Raw genomic sequence first — 23,249 nt, 5'->3', positions numbered from 1 at the left:
GTGAGGGCGGGGTGCGGGGTGCAGGTGGGGGTGCGGGGGTGCGTGCAGGTGGGGTGCGGGTGGGGCAGGGGTGCGGGCGGGGTGCGGGGTGCAGGTGGGGCAGGGGTGCGTGCAGGTGGGGGTGCGGGTGGGGCAGGGGTGCGGGCAGGGGTGGAGGCGGAGATGCGGGTGGGGGTGCAGACGGGGTGCGTGCAGGTGGGGGTGCGGGCGGGGTGCGGGATGCAGGTGGGGGTGCGGGGGTGCGTGCAGGTGGGGTGCGGGTGGGGCAGGGGTGAGGGCGGGGTGCGGGGTGCAGGTGGGGTGCGGGGGTGCGTGCAGGTGGGGTGCGGGTGGGGCAGGGGTGAGGGCGGGGTGCGGGGTGCAGGTGGGGTGCAGGGGTGCGTGCAGGTGGGGTGCGGGTGGGGCAGGGGTGGATGCAGGTGGGGTGCGGGTGGGGCAGGGGTGAGGGCGGGGTGCGGGGTGCAGGTGGGGGTGCGGGGGTGCGTGCAGGTGGGGTGCGGGTGGGGCAGGGGTGCCGGCGGGGTGCGGGGTGCAGGTGGGGCAGGGGTGCGTGCAGGTGGGGTGCGGGTGGGGCAGGGGTGAGGGCGGGGTGCGGGGTGCAGGTGGGGCAGGGGTGCGGGCAGGTGGGGTGCGGGTGGGGCAGGGGTGAGGGCGGGGTGCGGGGTGCAGGTGGGGCAGGGGTGCCGGCAGGTGGGGTGCGGGTGGGGCAGGGGTGCGTGCGGGTGGGGCGGGCGGGAGCTCCCCCGGCGGGGCAGGTCCTGGGGGCGGGGGCGCTGCCGGGGGCGGTGGCCAAGGCGGAGGGAGACCCCCGCGGGGCGTACGACGCTGGAGCGGAGGTGAAAGCCCGGCGGGCAGCGGGCGGCGGAGGGCTCGGGGTCCTCGGGGTGCGCGGGCGGGGGCCGTGGCGGGAGGACCCGGGGGCGGGGCCCGCGAGGCTGGGCTCTGTGGCTCAGCCGTGGGGGCGCAGGGGAGAGGCGGGGGGGGGGGGGCGCAGGTGCTCGGTTTCCAGGTGCACTGCGGGGGTGGGGGGGTCCCGGGGATGCAGGTCAGACTCGCGGGGGAACTTCCTGGCCTGGCAGGGCCCAGGCGCGGCTCAGGACCAGCGAGGAGGGATGAGGCCGGCGGGGCGTGGCAGGACCGGTGGGCACCACGCAGGCCTGGGGCGGGAGGGGCCGGGCCGGGGCGGGGGGTGCACCCCTGGGGGAGGACCGGGGAGGCAGGGGCGGGAGGGGCGCGCAAGTGCAGCACCCGCAGGTTCCCGGCAGGTTACTGTGACCTCGGGGCCCTGTGAACCCCGCGACCCCGGGAGGGGGGGGGGGCGCAGCCTCAGCTCTGGCCGCCTCCGCTCTCGGGGAACCCTCCCCTGACCTGGAGGTCACCCCCCCTTCCCTTTACCTCCCAAAATAACCTCGGGCCCTCCCCAGCCCGGGCAGCTCAGTCTCCTGGGGCAGGCCTGGGGCAGGCCTGGGCTCCTGCGGTCGGTCTGGCCAGGCCTGCTCTGCAGCCACGTGGGCCCTGCGGGTCCCTGGCCCCTGGGACCGACCCCTCCTGCTGCGGGTCAGCGCCCCGGGACCCCAGCAACCCTCTTACAAGCTCCCCCCACCCTGGTTTTAATGAAAAATACGTGTCGTCCGTCACTGTGTACGTTGGAGGCACAGACCCCAGCTCACACGATGACTGAGGCCTATCGTGGCGCGGTCACCACAACAGGTGCAGCTGGCGACCGTCTCGCATAGGTAACCATAAAGAAAAAAAAGGAAAAAAGGAGAAAAAAGGAGAAAAAAGGGGAAAAATGTTCTCTTTGTGTAAGAACTCAGGAGTCACCCCGTTTCCAGCTCCCCGCCGCCCGCGCAGCTCTCTGTCCGCGCCCCAGCCCCGGCCCCTTCCTCCCTACACCTGCGGGCTGTACCTCTTGGCCACCGTCCTCCGATCCCCGCTGCCCCTCCTCCTGCCTCCGATCGCCCCAAAGCTGACGTCCTTCTCAAGGACTTTGATTTTTGTTTGTTTTTTTTATTTCTTTTAATTTTTGTTCTAGAGTCCGCGTGTGGTGAGGTCATGCAGGGACTCACGTCTCGCAGCGCGCTGCTTCCAAGGCCCATCCGTGTTGTAGGATCCCCTCGTTTTCTGCGGCCACATCGTGCTCCATTACACACGCACACACACCTACGTCTGCACCTGAACCTGCGCCCGGTCACCACCCAATCCACTGGCCCCCCCGCGGATGCTCTGCGGGTTCCTCCCTTGGCTGCGGGGAGCGGTGCCACCGTGGACGGGGCGGGGTGCGGGGGGTGCCCTGTCCCTTCCTCTCTCAGCTGGAAGTGGTGGTGGACGGAGGGGGAGCGAGGACCCCAGGCCTGGAGGGCAAGGACGGGGTGGGGAGCACGGCCCGTCAGCTCGCAGGCACTTGCTCCGGCCTCCCCGCCTCGCCTCCCTCCTGTCGGCTCCCAGAGGATGGAGTCCGCAGTGTCCCGGAGTCGGGGACTCGGCCCTGCCTGGCCCCATTCCACCAGGACCCTGGAACTTGAACCAGGGACTCTGGGGCCACAGAATCCCGTCCCCAAGCCTCAGTTTCCTCATTTGCAAAATGGGAGAAGAGTCTGGCCCGAGAGGGTTGAACATCGCCTGCGGGCGCCGGCGCCCGGGAGAGCCTCGAGCAGCCCGCAGCGGCCCTTCTTCCTGCCTGGTCCCGCGGGGAGGGACCCCCCCCACGTGCTGTGCCCGGCCCCTTCACACTCCCTTCCCCCCAGACTTTGCTCCGGCCACGGGGACCCCCCCAGAGTCCTCGGCCACCGTCGTGTTGCCTCCTCAAGCTCCAGTTCTCGGGGCGAGGAGGGGAGGCAGCTGCTGGGGGCCGTGTGGGAGGAGGGCCCGGAGCAGCCGGTGCTGGGGTGGAGGCGAGGAGGAGGGCGCAGGGAGGGAGGAGCCCGCTGGGTGCTGTGGGGGCAGGGCGGGGAGGGGTGCCGGTGGGGCACAGCGGGCCTGCGAGGGCGTCCTGGCTTCACTTGCATCCCTGCCCGAGCCTGTGGGGTGGGAGCCTGAGCAGCTGCGGGTGGTGGGCGGTGGGCGGGGGCCGCCCCGTCCCTTCCCCGCGGGGCAGGCAGGTGCGGGGCAGGTGCGGCCCTGGGCTGGGCGGGCCTGCTCCGGTCCGTGGGCTGCTCCTGGCCCTCAGCACGCTCTGCTTTGGTTCATGTCCCCCTCACCCCAGCAGCCCGTCAGGTGTGAGTTCAGCGATCCCACACCCCCGGGACGGACGCACGGACTAGGATCTTGCTTTACTTCTCAGGCCTGGGGGTTCTGTAGCCCAGGCTGGGCCGGGCCCGCGGGGCATTTGGGGGCTTAGACGTCAGTTCCTCCCTCTGCGCCCAGGTCTCTGGGCCTCCGTGGTGGGGCAGTCGCTCCTCCCGACCCCCAGGCACACGCCCGTCTGTTTTCTCATCCCTGACGGGAGGGGGCCAGGTGACTGTGTGGGTTTCTTCCCATTCTCAGATGTTGTCATCCCGGGGCCCCTGGTGGCTCCGCGGAGGAGAATGTGCCTTGACCCCGGGGTCCCGGGTTCGAGTCCTGCATGGGGCTCCCTGCATGGAGCCTGCTTCTCCCGCTGCCTGCGTCTCTGCCTCCCTCTCTGTGTCTCTCATGAAGAAATAAACCCTTTTAGGAACGTTGCCATCCTGAGTTAGAGGGGCCGCGGCCACAGGCTGGGACGTCTGGACCCAGGGCTGCAGCCAGAGGCAGGGACCTGGGCCTCGGCCTGGCCTTTCCCTCCGACGCGACGGCCGTGGGCGGGCCGAGGCCTGCTGGGTGCACCCTTCTCCCCGGGGCTCTGGGGCCGTGAGGCGGGGGGCTGGTTCGTGGGCGAAGGAGCACCCCCCACCCAGGCGGCCCCCCCGGGGAGCCATATGTTCACACCAGTTTGCTGTAGCTCCTCACACGCTTCTGGAGGCTCCTCGAGCGGGCTCTGGGCTGGGGCCCGTGCTCGGAAAATCCTCAGGGAGCAGGAAAGCCTGTCCCTCGAAGTGGCTCTGCTCCTCTGGAAACGCCTGGGAGTCCTGAGGAGGAGGGAGCAGCTGCGGGGCAGGGCTGGGCCTGCAGCCGAGGTGTGGGCACCCTGCCCCCGGGCCTCCGACGCCCACCGGGGACACCTGTCCGCGAGCTGGGCCGTAGCACGGGGGGGGGCTGCTCAGGGGGCAGCTGGGAGGCCCCGCCTGCCTGCACCGCGCCCGGCTTGGCTGTGAAAAGCCCGTTGCTGCCAGTGTGCCAGGCTTGGGTACGCCCCCCTGCAGCTGGCACTCTTGGGGACCGAGCCAGAGCTGGTGACTCAAACACAGGGGCTGCTCATTTGCAAAGTGCTCTGTGTCTTCTTGAGCCGTAACCGGGTAGTGGGTGGGTGGGTGGGGGGGGGGACTTGCAGCGTGGCCCATGCCCTGGGAGCCAGAGAGGGGAAACTGAGGCCAGAGAGAGGAAGCGGCTCTTCCGAGGCCTGGAACCCACGCCAGCGCGGCTCCCGACGAGCCCGATGTGGTGGCTTTGGCAGAGCAGCGGCTGAGCCTGAAGCGGGCTCGGGCCCGAGGGCCTCTTGGGACGCATTTGAACCCTTCGGTCATCGACCCTCAACCCCCCCCCCCCCCCCACAGTGGGGCACGGGCTGGGGGCTCCTTCCGCATCACCAGGCCTCTGGGCAGTGTCCCTGGGGCACGAAGCTCCATGACCTTGGGCAAAACTGGCCTCTGAGGCTCCGCTTTCCCCGCTGTAAAGTCAGGCATCCCTGATGTCACAGGCCGGGAGGGGACGGGGCGATGTCCCCAGGGTGGAGTCCCCAGGATGCTGAGCTCCGGCCTGGCACCCACTGGGCCCTCGAGGAATGGGCGGGGGTAGCCGGGGCTCGTCCCTGGAAACGTTTCCTCGTTGACTCTGGGCGAAGCAGAGATGAAGGCACCGGGAGGTCCGAGCCTTCAGGATTAGGGGTGGGCACCCCCGGGACAAGCCTCGCCGTCTGCCAGGGCCCCCGCCTGCCCTCGCCTGATCAGCTCCTCATCACCCCCGCCGCCCGCTAATTGGCACCCGCCCTGTTAATGATTGAACCTAATGACTTGGACTTGCGGATGTGATGGAAAATTCTGCAGCCGCGGGGCAGGAGGAGGCAGGTCAGCAGGCCTGGGAGGGAAGGGCCGGGGCTCTGGACCATCGCCAGGGGTGGGGGTGGGGGTGTGTGGTTGGCGCTGTCGGAGGTGGGGGCAGGTGCCTGGGCTTCCCCCTGGGCGGCTCACAGGGGAGGGCCCCTGGGCGGCTCACAGGGGAGGGCCCCGGGGGGGGGGGGGGGTCATTTCAAGGTCACAGCCAGCCGCCCTCCCGTCCTCTCAGGCTGGGGCCACGCGCAGGGGAACAGGGTGCCTCCGACTGGGCGGCTTCGAGCGGCGGGGACTTGGGCCGCGGTCCTGGAGCCCGGGCCTGGGATCCAGGGGCCGGCAGGGCTCTAGGGAGGACCCCCTCCTGGCCTCTCCCAGCTGCTGGTGGCCCCGGGGGCTCCTGGCACGGGGCCGGTGCCTCTCTGTGGCCCGTCCTCTCCTTGCTTCGGGGCTCCCCCCGAAATCCAGGACGCTTTCATCTCGAGAGCTGCAACCAAGCACGTCCGCCAAGACCCCATCTCCAGACAAGGCCGCACCTGAGGTTCTGGGTGCACACGAGTGTTCTGGAGACGCCAGGAGCCCGGCAGCGAGAGCCCCGGGGGGCAGGGGGACTGCCTCACCCGAGCGCTGTGTGGGGCCCTGCCTCCCCGTCTCCCCGTCTCCCCCGGGGAAAGGGCTCAGCACTTATGGGAGGGGCTGGCCTGGCTCTCAAGAGGCCTGGGGGGCTCTTCCTGGAGAGTGAGGGGTGAAGGGCCCAGGGGGTGAACCAGGGAAGAAGGGCAGCGATACTTTATTGGGCTGCTCAGTGGGGCTGACTTTTCCCCTCGTGTAAAAAATCAGGGAAGACTTTTTTTTTTTTTTAAAGATTTTATTTATTTATTCATGAGACACACAGAGAGGCCGAGACCCAGGCAGAGGGAGAAGCAGGCTCCCTGCGGGGAGCCCGACGCAGGACTCGATCCCGGGTCTCCAGGATCACGTCCTGGGCTGAAGGCGGATGCTCACCCGCTGAGCCCCCCAGGTGCCCCCAAACCAGGGAATAATCCTAAGGATCTTGCTCGCTGTCAAGTAAGAGACAGGCATTGAGGCTTGCGCGGGAGCGGGGACAACCTGGCCGTCTGCTGTCACCGCCGCCTGTGGGCCCTGCTTCAGTGGGAGCGGCCGAGGCCCGGGCTGGGGGGCTGGGGGCCGGGGGCTGGGTCGACCACCTGTCTGTCCGGTCCCCCCTCCTCCTTCGCCCCCCAGGCCTGCCCGTCCCCCCCAGTGAGCTGCACCGGGGAAGGGCCGGGGCGCCGGGGGCTGATGGGCAGCGTCGCCCTCCCCCGGCGGGCAGGGTCCCGGCCCCTCCCCTCTATGTCCTCTGGGGCCTCTGCCCCCGTCCTCCGCCGGCTCCCCGACTCGGGGAACGTGAGCCCCTTTCCCCAGCCGTCGGGGTCCTCTAGTCCCTTGAGGAAGCCCCACAGGGCAGCATCCGAGGGGTGCACGGGGCTCGCTTGCTCCTCTCCCACGGCCCAGAGTGGAGTTTTCTGGCCGGGCTCCTCGGCTCCTCGGCTCCTCGGCTCCTCCAGGCCCTCAACTCTAGAGGCTCCGTACTCGGCTCTTGGGGTGACCCCTGGGCGCCCGCTAGGCCTGCTCTAAGGCAGGGGCCCCTTTCTCCTTCCTCTATCCCTACTGTGCCTCCCCCCAAATCCTCCCTTCACTCCATGTTAGGACTTAAAAAAAAAATACCCTTCATCTGGCTGAGGCGGCCAGAAACCAGTTCTTAAAGATCCCCTCGGAATTCGTCTTAGGGTGACTTGGCACTTGGCCTTAAAACTCGGGGTGCCTGGGTGGCCCCGTCGTGTCAGTGCGTGCGTCTCGGTTTCGGCTCAGGCCGTGGGTGGCGCATGCACGGCCCAGGCCCTGCGCTCAGAGGGGGGCTGCTGGGCTTCCCTCCGCCCCTTCCCCTGCTCCCGGCGACGGGGGCCTCTCTCAAATACGTAAATAAATACGATTTCATCCGTTGTGTCTTGGTGCTTACCTGCAATTGTATTTTTTTTAAATAACAATTTCTCTTTTAAAAAAGATTTTATTTACTTATTCATGAGACCCAGAGAGAGGCAGAGACCCAGGCAGAGGGGGAAGCAGGCTCCAGGCAGGGAGCCCAATGTGGGACTTGATCCCGGGACCCCGGGGTCACGCTGAAGGCAGACCCCCAGCCGCGAGCCCCCGGGCGTCCCTGAGACCCTGAGCTTAACATCTCGTCATGGAAGCACCTGGACAGGTAAGCTCGAGCCAGGAGGGGCAGCAGGTTCTGAACCCACAGGGCAGCGTCTCTGTGCCAGGGGAGGGGGACGCCGGCCGCGGCTGGGCCCAGGGGCCAGCAGAGGGCAGCACCTCCCGCTTCAAACCCCCTTTTTCTTGCTTGTACCAGTAGGAATGTAGTTTCTCATTCGGGTTCCAGACACCAGGCGGCGCCCAGGGGTTGGCCTCGGGGTGGGCTCGGGTCCTCGCTAAGCACCTGCAGGTAGTGGGGCCACAGATGGAGCGACACCCCGCAGGGAGGCCCAGGCGGGGAGGCCCAGGCCAGGGGGAGGCCCAGGAGGGGAGGAGGCCCAGGAGGGGAGGAGGCCCAGGTGGGGAGGATCCCAGGAGGGGAGGAGGCCCAGGAGGGGGGTAAACCCAGGTCAAGAGGAGGCCCAGGAGGGGAGGCCCAGGTGGGGAGGAGGCCCAGGAGGGGAGGCCCAGGTGGGGAGGAGGCCCAGGTGGGGAGGCCCAGGTGGGGAGGAGGCCCAGGTGGGGAGGATCCCAGGTGGGGAGGATCCCAGGCGGGGAGGAGGCCCAGGTGGGGAGGCCCAGGTCGGGGGAGGTCCAGCACAGGCCTGAGGAGCTGCAAACCAGCCCCTGTGGCTGGGGAGGCGGACGGGAGGGCTGCGTGCTGGACACAGAGAAGCGGAGCGCTGCCGGGGGGTGGCCAGGGGCAGGTGGGGGCAGATGGAGGTGGCCAGAGGTGTCAAAGCTACCAAGGCTCAGCCGTGACGGATGAGTCAGTGTCGGGGAGTGACACTGCGGCCGGTGAGGATGGGGAACCAGGCCGTATGGGGGGGCGGTGAGAGCGGGCCTGGCCTGGGGAGAGGTGAGTCTGGATTGGGGTCCTGGAGGCTGTGGCCTGGCCCCGGCGCCCTGGGGAACACGGAGCCGACGGGCGGGAGGGACTGGCTGACCCGCCTTCCTCCGGGGCAGTGGGGCAGGTGTAGACCTTAGCACCTGCCTGGGTGGTCGGGCCTCTGGCAATGGACCCCAGTGGCGCCAAGGCCTAAGGGGGCGGCGGGGCTGGTCCCACGGGAGGAGGACCCGGGTGTCCACGAGATCGTGGCCCCAGAGGTGTCCACGTCCCGATCCCCGGAATCTGTAGACCCGTTAGCCTAAATAGGGCCTGGGTTTCAGGTCGCTGATCTGCTGCCTTTACAATAGGGGGTTACCCGGATGCGCTGGGTCCGCGTAGTCACGGGGAATCTCGGATGCGAGGAGGGACCCCGGGGGCCGGCTGGACGCGGCCGGCTCTGGAGATGGGACAGTGGCCCCGAGAGCCCAGGGCTGAGGTGGCCTCCGGAGGCCGGGAGGGGCGCAGACACGGGTCCCCCCTCCAGAAAGGCACGCGGCCCTCCTGGCGCCTCTACTCTTGCCCCGGGGGCTCATGTGAGGTTTCTGACCTCGAAAACCACCGGATGGTGAATGTGTGTTGTTTTCAGCCGGTACATTTGTGGTGACTTGTACTTAGAACAGGGGCTGGTGGAAAGGGAGGTGGGCGGGGGTCGGGGTGACTGGGTGACGGGCACTGGGGGGGGGCACTTGATGGGATGAGCCCGGGGTGATATGCTCTTTGTTGGCATCGAACTCCAATAAAAACAAAATTGTAATTTGAAAACTGATGCCGGTGGAAAGGATCTCCTCCGGGAGGCAGGGGCCCCCCTGCAGGGTGGGGAGCTGGGCAGCCGGGCGACGGCCCCGAGCAGTGTGGCTTCTGCGTCCGCTGCCCTCCCTGCCGCGATGCACACACGCATTGGGGCCGGGCGCCCCTTCCCTGCTGTCCCCGGGCAGCCGCGGAGGAGGAGAGGCCCCTTTGGCAACGTCTGGGTCGCGTCCTCGGGTGAGCTGGGTGCTCTGCGGGGAGGCCCAGGCGGGGAGGGAGCCCGGGGGGGTGCATCCTGCCCTGGAGGAGACCCGGGACCCGCCTGGGGGCTCCAGCGCAGGGGCTCCTAAGGGCGAGGGCACCGGAGGCATCGCGGGCCTGCAGCCTCCTGGGCGCCGCTGAAGCGGGGGTGAGATTCTGGCTCCAGATAATTTGTGCTAATCTTTGGTAAGTGATGCTTGGTTGGCTGTCCCCGATCCTGATTGTCTTCTTTGTTTAATTTAATTCAATTTAATTAATTTATTTATAAAGATTTTATGCATTTATTTAAGCGACACAGAGAGAGGCAGAGACACAGGCAGAGGGAGAAGCAGGCTCCATGCAGGGAGCCCGACGCGCGGGACTCGATCCCGGGACCCTGGGGTCATGTCCTGGGCCCAAGGCGGATGCTCACCTGCTGAGTCCCCCCCAACCTCCAGCGCCCCAGGTCGTGCTTATTTTGTCACTTGCAGGTGAGTTGCCCTGAGCAGCGGGACTCAGGTGACCAGAGAATCTGCCCTATCTGGACCCAGCTGGGAGGCCTTGGGGGGCAGGCGCGTGTGGCCACCCTCCCCCCCAGCTGATTCCAGGAGGACACACCAACAACAGCGGTGAGAACCCGTTACTTCTTGTTCTTCATCTGAAAATGGGGATCGCATCTTTTGGTCCCTTTTTGCAAGGATTGGTCGAGTGACTATGCATAAAGCACTGAGGACTGCGTTTCTCCGTTTCCTGTTTGGAAACCTAGTTCTTATTTCCTTCGGCCCCACAGCAGGGGTGTAAGGATCAGCCCCTCTGGATAGGATATGGCCTCTCTGTAGGTCACGAATGGCCAAATATCTGCAACTGGGAGGCTGCTGGGAGGCCCCGCTGCGCTGACCCCAGGCGCCCTCCTCCCTGCACCCCTGCTCTCCAGACGTACCTGTACCTGTGGTCGGTGGGTGCACATCGCAGGCCACCTGTAGGCCCAGGGTTGAGAGAAGAGGAGGCTACTCCGCCTCGAGGGCTTTCCCTCTTAGCTGTCCCCTCCCCACCACCGCAGCAGTGGGGAGGGCGGAGCGGAGGGTGGGGAAAGGCAGGCTCCGGGCCCAAGGAGCCGCAGCCATGAGGGCTCGATCCCGGCCCCGGCTCATGACCCAGCCCAGGCGGTCGCCTCACCGACGGAGCCACCCCGGCGGCGCCCCACGCTTTTCCCTCTTTGAGGTCAATACGCCTTTTGTTGGAAGGTCCAGGCCACGCAAATGCCCTGCTCCTCACCGAACCGTCACCAGTCGGCTCGAGCCCCTCACTGACGCCTCTGGGAGACTTGCTGGTTCGCTGATGGCTGCCCCAGGGCTGCCCCATGGTGATCTTCTAGTTCATTCTTCCCTCTACGTTCATTAGCTGTCATTCCGCTGTAAGAAAACTCTTTCTCGAGTCCCCGTCCGTTCATTCATTTATGTCATTACGGGCTCACGACTCCCTATTTCGTCAATGAATTATGATTTTGTTACTATTATTATCTTTTATAATGTTCTTCTCCATCAAGCGCGGTTAGTCTGCGACAAGCCGGCGGTAGTGGGGGTGCGCCAGCCTCCCGGTTCGCCCCCGCGTTCTTCTGTCGTGTCTGCACCCGGCTTTGAGCACTTTTTCCTCTTGAGGCCCAAGAACACCTTCCAGACGCGGCGGCGTCCTACGTTCCCTGCTCTGGCCCTGCCCGCTCTCAGCCGTTTCTCCGAGGAACTCTGCTCCCTTCATGGTATTTAGAACAAAGATTCGGGGCTTTAGGGGCGCCCAGAGGGCTCAGCGGTGGAGCATCTGCCTGCCTTCGGCCCAGGGCGTGACCCCGGGGTCCCGGGATCGAGTCCCGCGTTGGGCTCCCTGCGTGGAGCCTGCTTCTCCCTCTGCCTGTGTCCCTGCCTCTCTCTCTGGGTCTCTCATGAATAGATAAATAAAATCCTAAAAAAAAAATAAAGATATGGGTCCAGGGTGCTCCATGTTCTTGAGACGTCAGTGCTTCCAGGCCCTTCCGTGGTCACAGCGGGGGACGAGGCGCGTGTATGGACCTACCTGTGTACGTGTATGTACAACACGTGCCCGTTTACATCGCCGTGGATTTCTACGTCTATTTGTATATATACTGAAAGCTGAGTTCTTTTTCTCTTTTAAACATTGATTTATTTGGGAGAGACAGAGAGTGGGAGCATGCACGAGTGGGGGAAGGGGTAGAGGCAGAGCGTCCCGAGCAGACCCCGCTGAGTGCGGAGCCCACTGGGGGGGGGGCTGCCTCTCATGACCCATGAGATCGCGAGCTGAGCCCAAGCTAGGAGTCAGGGGCTCTGCCGACTGGGTCACCCGGGTGCCCCTGAAAACCGTGGCTCCTGTTGCGTCCAGCTTCAGTGTGGCACCCGGAGAGTCCGGCCCACTCACCCGCAGCAGGTGGACTCCCCTCTGCGCCCCCTTGGGCTCTGATCCCCACGCCAGGCCCCTGCCCCCCCTTCCCCCTGCCTCCCCGGGGCAGGCCCCCTCCTCATCTCTTTGCACTTGCACCACCCAGCTCGGCTCTCGGGCAATCCCCGGTCCCCCCGGCCCACGGCCCACGCGGGCACCTGTCTGGCCCGCCTCTGCCTGCCCCTGGCTTTTGCACTGAATTATTCAGGGAGGAAGCCAGGAATGCGGCCAGGTGGCGGGGAAGACAAAATGAAACAGTGGCTTCGTCACGGATCTGTCCCTTAATCCACCGTTCGTAGCTCAGGGTTGCCTTGGGGTCCGGCCTGAGGCTCTTCTGCATTTAACGCATGACGTCGTGCAGTTTCCATCCATCCGTACGTAGCACAGGTGCGTCCGGTCCGGCTTCACCTCCGCGCTGCCCCTCACTATGTTCCGCGGTGCGACCTGTGCTGCTTTCTTCCCTCTCACGTGTGGCCCTTCGGATGAAACCTAAGACATTCAGGGCTTGTCTATAGTCCTGTAGGGATGATCTTTGTAAAGATCATGGTTATATGGTCGTAACCGAATCTTCAAACGACGTCCCCAGTTCTGTGTTGATTCCCTCTGCCGGCAACGGTTAAAACCCTAAGCTGCTTCCCCTTGCGCCCGTCTCTCTACCCTCTGGCTTTCAGGGATTATTATTACTTCTTGCAGTGGTTCCCTTCGCACTTCTGTTACTTGCTTCAGCAGGTTAAAAATAGTTCTTGATGCTCCGACTATGAAAGTCACGCGTGTCAGCTTATTTATATCGAGTCCCGCCTGCTTCTCCATCCCCGTCTTCCCCACGCTGACCTCTGGTCACGTCCTAGTTTATAGCACTTGCCTTCTGCCCTGTAACCGTAAGTCCGGGACGTCTTCGGCTTCCTTCTTGCGCTGAGATGGATGTAGCCCTCACAGCTGGTCCTTTTACCTCATTTTCTCCGTTTATCTCTTGGCTGGCTGGGGCTCGTGTCTGAGAGCGTGTCCGCAAAGGGTTCCCAGGAGTGAAATTCCCTGAATTTGGCATCCTGGAAATATTTGTTGCCTTTAGCCTGGGACGTTAGATTCAGTACAAAGTGCTTGGGTCTCACTTTTCTCCCCTCCCCGCCACCCGAGGGCTTTAGCGATTTCTTTCTTTCTTTCTTTCTTTTTTTTTTTTTTAAAGATTTTATTTATTTATTCATAGAGACACAGAGAGAGAGAGAGAGAGGCAGAGACACAGGCAGAGGGAGAAGCAGGCTCCATGCAGGGAGCCCGATATGGGACTCGATCCCAGGACCCCGGGGTCACGCCCTGGGCTGCAGGCGGCCCTAAACCGCTGCACCACCGGGGCTGCCTGCTTTCGGGATTTCTTCACTGTCTTTTGCTGGTGTGGTCTGGAGGCAACCGGAATATGTTCTTCCCCTCAGTGAATGTGTTGGTAGTTTTGCCCGAATGCCCAGCGACCCTTTCTTTATCTTTAAAGATAAAGAATTGCATTAGGCCAGTTCTCAGCATTGGTCTTTTTAAAAATTTAATTTGATTTATTTATTTGAGAGAAGAGTGAGCGAGCGAGCGAGAGAAAGCGAGCGGGAGCAGGGGTGCGCGGAGGGGATGTGCTCCGAGGGAGAGGGAGAAGCGGGCTCCCCGCGGAGCAAGGAGCCGAAGTGGGGCCCCATCCCAGGACCCCGAGGTCCTGGAGTGAACCCAAAGCAGATGCTTAACGGACTGAGCCACCCAGCGTTGGTCTTTTTGAACCATTTTTTCCGTTCAACCTACAGATTAAAGTTTTCTATTTTTAATTTTAATTTTTTGACTGCGGTAAAATACACATATCATAGAATTACCATAGAAACCACTTTTTAAAGACTTTTTATTTATTCGTGAGACCCAGAGAGAGGCGGAGACACAGGCAGAGGGAGAAGCAGGCTCCATGCGGGGAGCCCGACGTGGGACTCGATCCCGGGACTCCAGGGTCAGGCCCTGAGCCGAAGGCAGGTGCTCAACTGCTGAGCCACGCAGGCGCCCATTTAAAAATAATTTTTTTATTTAGAAACCACTTTCACTGTAAGATCACTGGTGTTACTTTCAGTAGTTGCGAAAGGCATCTGCAGAGCTTGTTCATCTTGCACAACCGCAACTCTACACCCAGCGCCCGGCTCCCGGGGCGCCCTCCCCCAGCGAGGCTCCAGTTTTCTTCTATTTTTAAGGAGCGCTGCCTCCACCTGTGTCTTCCTTTGCTGGGTGTTGTGTGTCTCGGGAGCGGAGAGCGTACACACGGCGGGTCTGGTTACCGGCAGGGCTCTCGAGCTCGCTGCTCCCAGTGCTCGTGTCCCTTAGAGAAGCGCCTGGTCAGCTGCGCGGGGCCGGCCCTCCGGGGCTGAGCCAGCATCCTCCCATCCGCCCGCGGCTCGGTTCCAGTTTCAGGGAACTTGGCAGGATTTCTCCACCGAAAGCGTTCTTTGGGGTTGTAGCGCCTTCTGTTTTCATCCAAACTGGAACTTCCGTATCTGTGCTTATTGTTTTTGTGGTGATCGAGTCAGCTGGCTTCAGGGATGAGACGTTGGCAGAGGAGTCTTTGCTCCCCCTCTTTACATTTGGAATTATGTTACTAAGCGTTCCCCCCCCCATTAATTTGTATATGATTTATTTAGAATATGATCCCTATCTGCACATGAGCCATCCGCAACCCCAGGAAGCAGGAACACAACCGCAAACCTGGAAATGAGCCTGTTTTAATTAAACAATTATTATTATTATTATTATTAATTATTTTGGTCATTTCACGAAAGTGGGGGGGGGTATAAAGCTGTGGTTAGCCTTCCACCTGGACGCAGATGGGTCTGCATGCACCTTGGCTGGTTTCCCTGCAGTGACCCTGCGGGCCCACCCCCAAGCCAGGTGGCCCACCCCCCCCAAGCCAGGTGGCCCACCTCCCCCAAGCCAGGTGACCCACCCCCCCCAAGCCAGGTGACCCCCCCCAAGCCAGGTGGCCCACCCCCCCCAAGCCAGGTGGCCCAACCCCCAAGCCAGGTGACCCCCCAAGCCAGGTGGCTCACCCCCCCAAGCCAGGTGGCCCACCCCCCCAAGCCAGGTGGCCCACCTCCCCCAAGCCAGGTGACCCACCCCCCCAAGCCAGGTGACCCACCACCCCCAACCCAGGTGGCCCACCCCTCCCAAACCAGGTGACCGTGCTGGGCTGGACAGGCCCCTGCCACGAGGGCTGCCTGCCTGCCCACGTCCCTCTGCCGGGCCACTGTCTCTGGGGCTGAGGAGGCTCCATCCGGGCTGCAGGTTCTCTGAACCGGCGTCTGGGGAAGCTGGTCCCCTGCATCAGGCTTGTCGTGATCACTGCGCCTCCAAACGCACCTCGGGTTGGATGTGTGGTCCTGGAGATTTCTTCCCCTGTGGGGCCAGAGGACCCGGGCTGGGTGGGGGTGCGGGAAGGCAGGTGCCCCCAGAGTCCGGGGAGTGGGTATTAGTGCAGAAGATGGGAGGAGCGTTGTGTGCGGGTCCGGGCCTCCGGGGTTGGCTCCTACACGACTCCCCGTTCGCTACGCGGACCCCCTGCTAAGCGTCTCTTACCTAGAGAGTTGGAGACACCCGGATGGCTCCTGTATCCAGACCTGCCTCCCCCAGCTTCCTGTCTGGTGAAGACGTAGCACAGGTGCCAAAAGTGGTCTGAGACTAGGGGCGTGTAGTGTAAACCCCCGGCGGTTGGGCTTTCTCTTTCTCGTCATGCAAGTGCCCGGCGTAAGCTTTGACAGGCGCAGCATCACCTCCAGGAGGCGTCCGCTTCCAAGAGGGTCGTCTCCAGCACGCACTAGCCAGGCCGGGCTCCGCGGAGAGCCAGCCCCCTTCCTCGCTCGCCGGGCTCCTGATTCAGAGCTCTCGGGGGGTTCCGTGACGGACCATTTGTGCTGCTGGTGTTTTCTCTCCCAGGACTTTAAATTCCCGCTCTTATATTTTAGGTTCACCAATGAAGAGTGAGCCTATGAAGCCCTAGGTCCCCACCCTTGACCCCAATAAAAGCAGACCCCCAGGCCTGCATGCTCTTTCTTCCCCACGGCCTTGCGGGGTGGCCCAGCATTTTCAGGTTTCATAAGTCATAAAGCTTTGATTCGTCTTCCAGGTTCCACGATGTTATTGCCGAAGGGCATCTTGCAATCGTAATAAGAAGCACAAGGGCGCCACGTGTGTTACCGATAGGCTGAGACCTGCACAAAACAAGAGTATGGACAAATAGATGTCACAGGATGAGAATGCAGAGGCGGGTGAAAGTGGCGATTCATTCACTTTTTCGGCTAATGTGTATTGAGAGCCTGGTATGTTCTGGAAACTGTTTTAGGCACTGGGGCTATATCGGTGAGAAGAACGGAAACCCCTGTCCTCACAGTGCTTACATCCTGGTGAAGAAAACAGGCAGGTGAGTAAATTATATAGGATACAAGAGGGTGAGAAGGGCTGCAAGGTGAACGGACTCTAGGGACCTGCATCACAGCCTGGTGCCTGTAGTGAACAATACCGTGCCGTGCGCTTAGCTTGTGAAGAGGGCGGATCCGGTGCTAAGATGCTAAGTGCTCATAACACGCACATGCACGCACACACACGGCAAGTGGACACAAAAATCTTTTGCAGAGGTTGAGCATCAGCCTTCAGCCCAGGGCGTGACCCTGGAGTCCCGGGATCGAGTCCCACGTCGGGCTCCCTGCATGGAGCCTGCTTCTCCCTCTGCCTGTGTCTCTGCCTCTTTCTCTCTGTGCCTCTCATGAATAAATAAATAAAATCTTAAAAAAAAAAGAAATCCCTTGGAGATATGTTTATTACCTTGATTGTGGGATGGTATCATGGGTGTATGCATATGTCCAAACTCGCCAAAATGTTTACATTGAATATGTGCCATTTTTTTTTTGGTGCATTAAATAATACCTCAAAAAAAGCTGACAAGAAGAAAAAGATGTGCTAAGGACAAAAATAAAGTTGGGAACATATGGGAGGAAAGTGGCAATTTTCCTTTCTTTCTTTCTTTTTTTTTTTTTTTAAAGATTTTATTTATTTATATGAAAGGGAAAGAGAGTGAGCCAACGAGCACAGGAGCGAGGGGAGGGGCAGAGGGAGAAGCAGACTCTCCCCGCTGAGCAGGGAGGCCAATGTGGGGCTTGATCTCAGGACCCCGGGATCATGACCTGAGCTGAAGGCAGATGCTTAACCGACTGAGCCACCCAGTCGCCCCAAGAAAGTGGCAATTTTAGATGGGCTGGCCGGGAAAGGCTTCTCTGAAAAAGTGGTATTTGAACAAAGACCTGAAGTTAGTGAGGTAGTGAGCCATGCGGATTGTATGACAGACGTTAATATACATCGTTTGCAATTATTTAAACCTTGAATAAAAAGCTCTAGATGCCAAACTGATTCTATGAGATCAGCATTACCTTGATTCCAAAACCAAAGACTGCACTAAAAAGGAGCATTAAAGGCCAATATTCCTGATGAACATGCATACAGAAATTCTCGACAAGACACTGGCTAATTGAATCCAATAGTACATTAAAGGGATTATTCACCATGATCAGGAATTCATTCCTGGGGATCCCTGGGTGGCTCAGTGGTTTGGCGCCTGCCTTCGGCCCAGGGCGTGATCCTGGAGACCCAGAATCGAGTCCTACATCGGGCTCCCTGCATGGAGCCTGCTTCTCCCTCTGCCTGTGTCTCTGCCTCTCTCTCTCTCTGTGTCTCTCATGAATAAATAAATAAAATCTTAAAAAAAAAAAAAAGGAATTCATTCCTGGGCTGCAGGGGTGGTTCAACATCCACAAATCAATCAATGTGATGCACCACATTAATAAAAGGAAGGACAAGAACCATCTGAGCCTCCCAATATAGATGCAGAAAATAACATTTGACAAAATACAGCATCCTTTCCTGATAAAAACCTTCTGGAAAGTAGGGATAGATGGAACATACCTCAACATCATAAAGGCCATATATGAAAGACCCACAGGTAACATCATCTTCAATGGGGAAAAACTGAGAGCTTCTCCCCTAAGGTCAGGAACACGCCAGGGATGTCCACTCACTACTGTTGTCCCGCACGGCCCTGTAAGTCCTGGCCTCAGCAGTCAGACAACAAAAAGAAATAAAAGGCATCTAAATGGGCAATGACGAAGTCAAACATTCACTATTTGCAGACAACGTGATTCTCTATATAGAAAACCCGAAATATGCCACCAAATGTTGCTAGAACTGATACATGAATTCATCAAAGCCACAGCACATAGAGTCAACATACAGAGGTCTGTTACGTTTCTATACACCAACAATGAAGCGGCAGAAAGAGAAAGCAAGGAATTGACCTCATTTACAATTGCACCAAAACCCATAAGATACCTGGGAATAAAACTAATCAAAGAGGTAAAAGATCCATACACTGAAAACTATAGGACACTCATGAAAAAAAATGGAAGACACAAGGAAATGGAAAAACATTCCGTGCTCATGGATCGAGAGAACAAATATCGTTAAGATGTCTCTACCGCCCCGAAACAATCTATACATTTAATGCAATCCCTGTCAAAATGCCACCAGCCTTTTCCACAGAGCTAGAACACACGCTCCTAAAATTTGTATGGAAACTAGAAAAGACCGTGATTAGCCAAAAATGATATTGAAAAAGAATAGCAAAGCAGGAGGCATCGCAATTCCAGACCTCAAACTCTATTACAAAACTGGAGTCATCAGGACGGTGTGGTCCTGGCACAAAAACAGACACACAGAGCAGTTGGGCAGAACAGAGAACCCAGAAATGGGCCCCCAACTCTAAGGTCCACTAATCGTCAACAAAGTCTGAAAGAACATCCAGTGGGAAAAAGAGTCTCTTCAACAAATGGTGTTGGGAAAACTGGACGACCACATGCAGAAACTGGACCAGGTTCTTACACCATATACAAAAGTAAATTCAAAATAGATGAAAGACCTCAATGTAAGAAAGGAAAGCGTCAGAGCCCTAGAGGAGAACACAGGCCTCAGCCTCAGCAACTTCTTACTAGATGCGTCTCCCGAGGCAAGGAAAACAAGAGCAAAAATGAACTATTGGGGCGTCGTCAAGAAAAAAAAGCTTCTGCACGGGGAAGACAACCTATGAAATGAGAGAAGATATTTGCAGATGACATCAGATGATCTAAAATCTATAAGGAACTAATGGATAAAGAAGACGTGTGATATGCAATGGAATATTCCGCAGCCATTAGAAAGGATGAGTGCGGAGTTATTCTATATGTTGGCAAATTGAACACCCACAAAAAATAAATTTATATAAAAAAAACAGACACATAGATCAATGGAACAGAATAGAGAACCCAGAAGTGGACCCTGAACTTTATGGTCAACTAATATTCCACAAAGCAGGAAAGACTCTCCACTGGAAGAAAGTCTCTTCAATAAATGGTGCTGGGGAAATTGGACATCCACATGCAGAAGAATGAAACTGGACCACTCTCTTGCATCAGACACAAAGATAAACTCAAAATGGATGAAAGATCTAAATGTGAGACAAGATTCCATCAAAATCCTAGAGGAGAACACAGGCAACACCCTTTTTGACCTCGGCCACAGTAACTTCTTGCAACATACGTCCATGAAGGCAAAAGAAACAAAAGCAAAAATGAACTATTGGGACTTCATCAAGATAAGAAGCTTCTGCACAGCAAAGGATACAGTCAACAAAACTAAAAGACAACCTACAGAATGGGAGAAGAGATTTGCAAATGACGTATCAGATAAAGGGCTAGTTTCCAAGATCTATAAAGAACTTATTAAACTCAACAGCAAAGAAACAAACAATCCAATCATGAAATGGGCAAAGGACATGAAGAGAAATCTCACAGAGGAAGACATGGACATGGCCAACGTGCACATGAGAAAATGCTCTGCATCACTTGCCATCAGGGAAATACAAATCAAAACCACAATGAGATCCCACCTCACACCAGTGAGAATGGGGAAAACTAACAAGGCAGGAAACCACAAATGTTGGAGAGGATGCGGAGAAAAGGGAACCCTCCTGCACTGTGGGTGGGAATGTGAACTGGTGCAGCCACTCTGGAAAACTGTGTGGAGGTTCCTCAAAGAGTTAAAAATAGATCTGCCCTACGACCCAGCAATTGCACTGTTGGGGATTTACCCCAAAGATCCAGATGCAGTGAAATGCCGGGACACCTGCACCCTGATGTTCACAGCAGCAATGTCCACAATAGCCAAACTGTGGAAGGAGCCTCGGTGTCCATCGACAGATGATGGATAAAGAAGATGTGGTCTATGTGTACATGGAATATTCCTCAGCCATTAGAAACGACAAATACCCACCATTTGCTTCAACGTGGATGGAACTGGGGGGTATGATGCTGAGTGAAATAAGTCAATCAGAGAAGCACAAACATTATATGGTCTCATTCATTTGGGGAATATAAATAATAGTGAAAGGGAATAAAGGGGAAAGGAGAAAAAATAAGTGGGAACTATCAGAAAGGGAGACAGAACATAAAGACTCCTAACTCTGGGAAACGAACTAGGGGTGGTGGAAAGGGAGAAGGGCAGGGGTTGGGGGTGAATGGGTGATGGGCACTGAGGGGGTCACTTGACGGGATGAGCACTGGGTGTTATTCTATATGTTGGCAAATTGAACACCAATAAAAAATAAATTTATTAAAAAAATTTAAAAAAAAGGACAAGTGCCCACCACCTGCTTTGACGTGGATGGAACTGGAGGGGATTAGCTGAGTGAAGGGAGTCAGGGGGAGAAGGACAATCATCATATGATTTCACTCATACGGGGAATAGAAGAAATAGAGGGATGATAGGGGAAAGGAGGGAAAATGAGTGGGAAAAATTAGAGAGGGAGGGAGACAAGCCACGAGCGACACCTAACTCTGAAAAACAAAGGGTTGTGGAAGGGAGGTGGGCGGATGGACGGGGTGACTGGGGGATGGGCACGGAGGGCGGCGCTGGACGGGATGAGCCCTGGGGGTTATGCTATATGCTGGCAAATTGAATTTAAATTAAAAAATGTAGGAAAACAAAACACAACGAAATGAAATCGATGAAGAATTTATCAAACTCAACACACATAATAATCCAGTTAAGAAATGGGCAGAAGACGTGAATAGACCCTTTTCCAGAGAAGAGATCCAGATGGCTACGGGCACACGAAGGGATGCTCAGCATGTCCCATCACCAGGGAAATACGGCTCGAAAGCACGAGGAGGTGGCCCCGTGTGCTTGTCGGAAAGCCTGAGATGAGGGACTCGGGGAACAGCAGGTGGCGGCGGGGACCTGGAGGGGAGGGGCTGTTGCTGGGAACGCAGGCTCGCGTGGCCACTCTGGAAAGCAGTCGGGAGGTTCCTCAAAAAAATTAGAAATAGAGCTGCCGTGTGACCCACCAAGTGTGCCACTAGGCGTTTATGCACAGGATACAGAAGTGCCGACTGCAAGGGGCACGCGCACCCGCGCCTGTAGCAGCGCCGTCGGCACCTGCCAAGTCACGGGAGAAGCCCAGAGTCCTTGGAGCGGTGATGCCCGGACGGAGATGGGCTGTGTGTGTGCGTGTGCGTGTGCGTGTGCGGTGGAACAGGGCTCGGCCGCCCCGAGGGACGAGATCTTGCCGTTTGCAACAATGTGGGTGGGACCAGAGGGGACGGTGCCAAGTGAAGTAAGTCAAAGCAAGACAAGTACCGTGGGACTTCACTCGTATGTGGGACTTAAGAAACAGAACAGGAGGACATAGGAGGAGGGAAGGAAAGATAAAATAAGATAAAGACGAAGAGGGAGACAAGCCATAGGGTCGCTGAAGGGGAGGTGGGTGAGGGGACCGGCTGAGTGGGAGACGGGCACCAAGAGGGATGAGCACCGGGTGTCGGATGTGGGTGACGAATCATTGGATTCTGATCCCCAAACCAGTGCTGTGCTGTATGTTAAATTACTTTAAATTGGAAGAAATTATATATGGGGCCCCTGGGTGGCTCAGTGGTTGAGCATCTGCCTTGGGCTCAGAGCGTGATCCCGGAGTCCTGGGATCGAGTCCCACATCGGACTCCCTGCATGGAGCCTGCTTCTCCCTCTGCCTGTGTCTCTGCCTCTCTCTCTCATAAGTAAACAAAATCTTTTTTTTTAAATAAACAAAATCTTAAAAAAAATCATATATCTCGGCGTGCCTGGCTGGCTCAGTCAGTGGACCTTGTGACTCTTGGTATCGGAGTCGTGAGTTTGAGCCCCATGTTGGGTGCAGAGCCTACTTAAAAAAAAATAAAAAAAAATAAAAAAAAAATCTAGATGCTAGCCTTAAGATGTGTGAAGGGGTAATTGGTTAAAAAAGTTTTTTCTTTTTTAGAACAAACTATCAGAAAGAGAAATTAAGAAAACAATGCTGTTTACGATAGCGTCAGAAGGAACAAAAATTAAAAAAAATAAAACAAACAAAAAAAAAACAAAACAAAAAAGAAGGAACAAAAATACTCAGGAATACATGTACAAAAAAAAAAAAAAAAAAAAAAAAAGGAACACGTGTACCGAAGGTGGTGAAAGGTTTGTGCCGTGAAAGCTCTCGGACACGCGTGTCAACGTGGCGGATGTTATTCAGCCACAAGGAAAAGTGCGTCCGCGTGGGTGGAGCCTGAGGGCCTCACGCTAAGGGAGAGAAGTCGGAGCAAGACGAAGACTGTAGGATTCCGCTTAGGTGGGATCCGGAAACCTCCGGCCTGTAGGAACAGAGCGGGGCTGGGGGTTGCCAGGGCCTGGGAGGCGGAGGCAACGAGGCCCGGGGTCACAGACTCTGAGCTTCTGGTTATAGGGTGAAGCCGGGAGCTGACGGGGTGGCCTTGGGGATGGGAGCGTGTGTTAGCCCAGGGTTTCCCGCCGTGAGGCCCAACGGACGATTCTGAATCGTGCTGCCCCCTTCTAGGGTCTGCTGCCCACCCTCGGTCCTGAGCCCACTGTCTCGTGGCCGTCGGCTCTCGGGCGACTCGGGGTCCAAGCTTCTCTCGTAGAAGGACGATGGCCACGTTGGACTAGGGGCCCCGCACCGCCCGGTAGGACTTTGCTCCTTACAGCTGCAAGGACCCGATTTCCAATAAGGTCACGTCCCGAGGTGCCAGGGGTTCGGGCTTCCACAGAATCATTTTTGGGGACACAGAAAGAGGGTGGCGGTCTACGGGGGTGGGGAGTGGGTGACCCAGTGGTGATTAGAATCGGCACTTGGGGGGCCTCCGACTGGAGGGTGTGCGGTCGTGGAGGGGCCACGGAGAAGGGACATGCGTTCCCGTTTTCATTTAAAACTGGGTCTAGGGACTCCCTGTAGGGCTCAGCGGTTTGGCACCTGCCTTTGGCCCAGGGTGTGACCCTGGAGACCCGGGATCGAGTCCTACATCGGGCTCCCGGTGCATGGAGCCTGCTTCTCCCTCTGCCTGTGTCTCTGCCTCTCTCTCTCTCTCTGTGTCTCTCATGAATAAATAAATAAAAAATCTTAAAAAAATAATAAAACAGGGTCCAGGTCGGATGCGCTC

The sequence above is a fragment of the Vulpes vulpes genome, chromosome 8 (genome assembly GCF_048418805.1).
Source record: "Vulpes vulpes isolate BD-2025 chromosome 8, VulVul3, whole genome shotgun sequence".
NCBI lineage: Eukaryota > Metazoa > Chordata > Mammalia > Carnivora > Canidae > Vulpes > Vulpes vulpes.
The sequence above is the reverse complement of the archived record's forward strand: the minus strand, read 5'-3'. Positions refer to the sequence as shown.